General features: G+C 55.1%; 1 protein-coding gene across 3 annotated transcripts in view; it reads right to left on the reverse strand.

Annotated features, from left to right (window-relative positions):
• Nucleotides 1–344, reverse strand: part of PTPRF (protein tyrosine phosphatase receptor type F) — an 86,176-nt gene extending 85,832 nt beyond the window's left edge. For all 3 annotated transcript variants that reach the window (XM_046661434.1, XM_046661435.1, XM_046661433.1), the window contains exon 1: nucleotides 179–344. The gene's annotated coding sequence lies outside the window, so the exon portion shown is untranslated. The remainder of the gene's footprint in view (nucleotides 1–178) is intronic.
• Between the last annotated feature and the right edge of the window lie 4,741 nt (nucleotides 345–5,085).

A 5,085-nucleotide genomic window follows, 5' to 3' on the forward strand; every position in this document is an offset into this window, starting at 1 on the left:
GGGGGGCGCTTAGCCGAGGCTGCGGGCGCGGCAGGTGGGGGCGCGGCCCGGCCTAAGCGGCGCCCCCAGCCCCCCGGGACCGCTCCCAGATCCGCTGGGTGGACGCGGGGAGAGGGCGGGGGGAGTGGGGAAGGAACGGATGCGGAGGGAACTGGAGGGGGGCCCGGGGGTTACTCACCGCCTATCCAGGGGCCGTCGGTCCGCATGTCCCCCCCCAAGCCGCTGGGGCCGCTGCTCCCGCTCCTCTTCTGCCGCCGCCGCCGCCACCGGGTCTCACTCCCGCCACCGCCACCCGAGCTGGAGCCGGAGCCGGAGCCGGAGCCGGAGCTGGAGCCGCCGCCTCTGCCGCCGCCGCCACCGCTCCCGCGCTCCCGCGCCAGCTCCAGCCGCGCGCCCCCGCTCGCGCCCGCGCCCGCGCCCCTGCCCCTGCCGTGCGCGTCCCCGGCGCCGCCCCTCCCCTCGTGCACTCTCGCTTGTAGAGCCGCGGAGCCGCCGTAGGCCGGGCGAGGCCACAACCCAACGCCAAGTCTAAGCCGACTGAGACTCCGATGTTGAACCAGAACCCCGATAATGAGCATGGACAGACTCAAACTCCCATACAAAGTCCAGATCTTATTAGTGGCTCCCAAATAGGAACCTGATACTACTCTAGGACCCCATTTCCTCCCCATACAGATCTGAACCTGATACTGAGCCCAGATCCACCTCCAAACTCAATATTGAGTCCAAACCCCTAAATCTGCCCCGAAATTGGCACAAGTAGTCATTTTAATCTGAACCCTTATATTGACCCCAAATACCAATTCTCCCTCTAAAACTCATCACTTCTACCTACCTGACCCTAGCACCAACCCTGGTCCTTAAATGGTGCCGGTACCAATGCTGAGCCCCCGATTCCTATATAAACCCTAAAGTCCAATAGCTACCTTGCTGTGGACGCCGGTACTTTCTCTTCTGAACCCCAAGCCTTACATAAAACTCCAGTACCGCACTCCCAGCCCCAGGTCAACACCTACACACTTCCTGAACTGGGATTCCCAATTCCAGAATTGGGACTGGGTCACCGGAAAAGGACCCTAACACAAGTACTGACCTCAAACCCCATCAGTCCTTGGGGCCATTTAGTACCCTAACTTGATCTAACTCTAATAATTATCTTGGAACCCAAGATTAATGAGACAGGCTTTGCAGAAACTCCACACAAATCCGTTTCATCCCCATACTCACCCTCCACTTCTTTGACCTAATGTCAACCCCACCTCAAGGCTGGCCAACACCCCAATATTTGTAACCATTTCAACTGTGAACCTGAATCAAGTCTTGAATTGGCCGCTGATTTCAGGACTTGATAATGTCTCCCAAATCTGATATAAACCTCGGTATTGAGTTTTCGACTCCTCATACCGAATTCAAACGCTGACCCTGTAAATTCCTGGGCTAAAGCAGTAACTTACCTGAAGATTTATTTCAAGTTCTAACTCATAGGGACTTGGTGAGCTCCAAAGCAAGAGCCATGCCTTGGCACCAAAGTCACCTGTTTGAGACCGCCCCCGCCCCCCACCCCCAGTCCATGCTACCACTAGTTAAGAGTTAGCCAAGGCCACATCAGCCTTCTCCTGCCTGCCCCTATCTTGAAAGATGCAGAACCTACCTCTACCGCCCTAGGTCAGGTGAGGACCCCTGTGGGGTCTCTGATCTTCTATGGGGTCCCCCTGATACCTCTGTGAGTTTGGGGGTTAGTTGTGAAATAAACAAAGGATGGGGCTTGTTGAAGCACCTGGACTCCAGGTCGCAGTGTAATGTGCAGGGCAGCCATGGAGGTGGGTGGGGTCTAGGGATCTGGGCTGAGGGGTCAAGTTCTGGTTATCACCTGCTTCACTGCCTGCTTTTGCCCTGGACTTAGATTCAAACAGTGCGTGTGCGCCCCCTGGTGTATGAGAAAGGGATGGGACTGGCTCCAGCGATTCTGGGCAGTTAGGGCCTGATGACAAACGCATCAAAAATGAATATTCTCAATCAGTGGTTTTTTACCCATTGGTAATTTTGGTGTACTGTGGGGGAGAATTTGTGTTTTATGCAGATTTAGACATTTTTCCCTTTTTCTAAGAATTTGGAGCAGATTTAGGTTTGGGTTTTTTTTTCCCCCCAAATTTAAAAAAGTATACTTTCCAGCCAATTATGCCTGCTCATTGCTGACTTGTGAAAACAGTCCTTCCCCTTGGCTTCGATGGCCTACCCTCCCCTCACTGGCTACCCTTTCTCAATCTCCTTTCCATCTGCTGCTCCTCCCGGGGTCTATCCTGGCCATCCCTTCTCCCCTCTGCCTCTTCTCCCTGGACCATCTCAACCACCGCCAACCAAATGCTGATGACTTCTCTATGTCTCCAGTCTGGGCCTCTCTTCTGAGCTCGGGACCCATATAACCAAGAACCTCCTCCGTACCACTCCCAGGTTATTCACTCCCTCTCCCACCCCAAATCTGCTGGCCTTCAGTAGTCTGCATCTCAGGCAGTGGCATCCTCATTCACTCAGTGACACAGGGCCGGAAATGAGGACACCTTCTCTCCTGCACCCCTGTGCAGTCAGTCACCAGTCTTGCAAAACTTGAACAATAGAAAGAGACTAGAGACCATATGGCTCCTGAGGGACACATGGTGGGCGGTGGGCGGGGTGGGGGGTGTGGCAGACAGGGAGAGAAAGAGGAGGGGTGGGAGAGGGAGGAGGGAAAGGAGGAGAGAGACAGAGAGTTTCTGATTTTTGGGTTTCCATCCACACAAAAACAAGCTGGTCATAAAGTCTCTTGCACATAGTCAGAAAAAACACCCTGTAAGACTTGCTCTATCGTGAGTGAGTTTAAGTACATTAGAACCAATGGTACCTGTTTAGAACCATCGCGTCTTCCAATAAGTCATCCCTAACCCCTGGCCGGGTTGGGGGCTTGCCTTCTGAAGCTCTAAGCACTAGGTGTCACCACCCTCTGTATCTGTCTGTCCCCCGACCCCATAGACTGTGTGTTCCTTGAGGGCCAGAGGGATGAGCCTGCCTTGTCCACGGGCATATTCCAGTGGCCAGCACGGGGGCCTGACCCACAATAGGTACCCCATACATATTTGATAAAGGAATGAAAAGGTAGATTTCCCTTTGTGTGCTCAGGGATCCATCAGACATAAGTGAGCAGTGGGGAAAAGCTCTCTGACCAGGCCTCAGAGCTCATCTACGCCTGGGGCTTCTGTAGTCCTGGCCTGTGCTGAAGAGGGGTTTGTGGTGTTGCTGACCTACGTGCCTGCTACCCTGGGCCCCAGGAAGTCTGCAGCTCTGGCAGCCCAGTTCCCTCTGCCCAGCACTGCCTGGTCTGTGAACACAATACCAGAAGGTCAGTGGGCCAGGGTCCTTACATTCCTGTGGCTGAAGTCGGCAGACCCACTTGCTGCTGTGCTCACCAGGCTCTTGCTTCAACCCCTATGGGGGTCTTGGAACCTCAACCCACTGGTCTCTACCCCCCTGCTCATCCATATTTCAATACCACCCGTGGTCAGGTGTTTGCCAAGGCAGGGCCTAAGAATGCCTGTGAGCAGCCTGCCTGGGTCTCGGCATGTCTAGCACCTGGAACTGGACACAGGCTGAGGTAAAGAAACCAGAGGCCCCGGCCTCGGAGCCACACAGACGAGAACCTCAGGTGGCTGAGTCTGTGAGCGCATAATAGCCACAGAAGGACAGGAGCCAAGGCTCTGTCCAGACTGCCAAACTCTGAGCACAGGATCCATGTGGGACCGACCTGCTGCCCTGCTCCTGGGCCTGGCGGGGAGGGATGTCCTTGTGCTCATCTGTGAAGGCCGAGTGGTACCACGTGGTAGTTTTGTGTCTGCCGTGTTCCAGCCCCAGGGTGCAGGGTGAGGGGAGAGCCAGATGTCAGCTCCCACTCACTGTTCACCCTTTGTCCAGGTCCTGGGCCCACTGGACACTCTGCTCAAACTCATGACAGAAATATATCTCTTAGTCATCTCTTAGTTGGTCTAAATCAAATCAAATTCAGCTTGAGTCCCTACCCACTGGCTCAGCAAGAATTCCATATCACTCACAGCTCTCTCTCGCTTCCATCCAATCGTCCCAGAACTCCAGGGGCTTGCATAGCCCCAAAGATGGTGGGTCGGTGCTCCACAGCTTTACAGGGAGAGGCTGAGGTCTCTTTCAGGCCCCTGCTGCTGCTGCTGCAGCACCGGCCATCACCGCCATGGGGTTTCCACTATTTGTTTCCCACCTACAGGACCTCGCTTGTCTAGCCTGGGCCTTGGGAAGGGGACCGACCACTGCCTCCATGCCAGGGTCTCCCAAGGGTGCCTCTCCCATAGACCGGCAAAGTTGCAGCCCTTACTCCTTGGCATTTTCAGTCACACACAGCCATTTTCCTGGGGGAGGGGGCGTGTCAGGGTGGGCTGAGGAATGCCCGCTCTCCTGTCCTTCTCTTCCATGGAGAATCAACCCCCTAAGACACAAGGTTGTTCTCCCCCTCGGCCTGTCAGAAAGAGCTCAGACACCAGAACTGCAGAACTGTCCATTTACCTTCTCAGGTGTGGGATGGGAGAAAAAAGTCCCCAGTCTTAGAACACCAGAAGCCTGGCTAGGGCCCTTCATTCCTTCCTGATGAGTCGCCATCAGCGGGAAAATGAGACAGGAGTTAATTTCTCCATAGAACACTCTGCTGACGACTTCACCTCAAGCTTCTCTGAGAAAACAGAATCCACCAGAGGAGACTCCCTCATCCCACTGCTATGAAATCCGCAAACCCACCTGCTTGATTACCACCTATTCTTTCCTCTGCCTCCCTCCTGGTTCCGAGCAGGATGTGCGCCCACGGCAGGGGCTGAGCCCGCCCTGTGCTCGGGAGGCTTTGGCTCCTCCCGGACTTTGCTCCCCCCCCCCCCCCTTTTTACTGTATCATTCCCATTTGCTCAAGTCTCTCCTACCCTAAAAAAATCCCCTCCCTTGACCCCACAGCCCCCTCCAGAGTGGGAGAGATTGAGCCTTGCTCTGCTCTCTGTCACAACAACCCCAAGAGCTGTTTATATGTGAAGTCTCCACTCTTCC

This window comes from Equus quagga, chromosome 5, assembly GCF_021613505.1.
Source record: "Equus quagga isolate Etosha38 chromosome 5, UCLA_HA_Equagga_1.0, whole genome shotgun sequence".
Classification (NCBI taxonomy): Eukaryota; Metazoa; Chordata; class Mammalia; order Perissodactyla; family Equidae; genus Equus; species Equus quagga.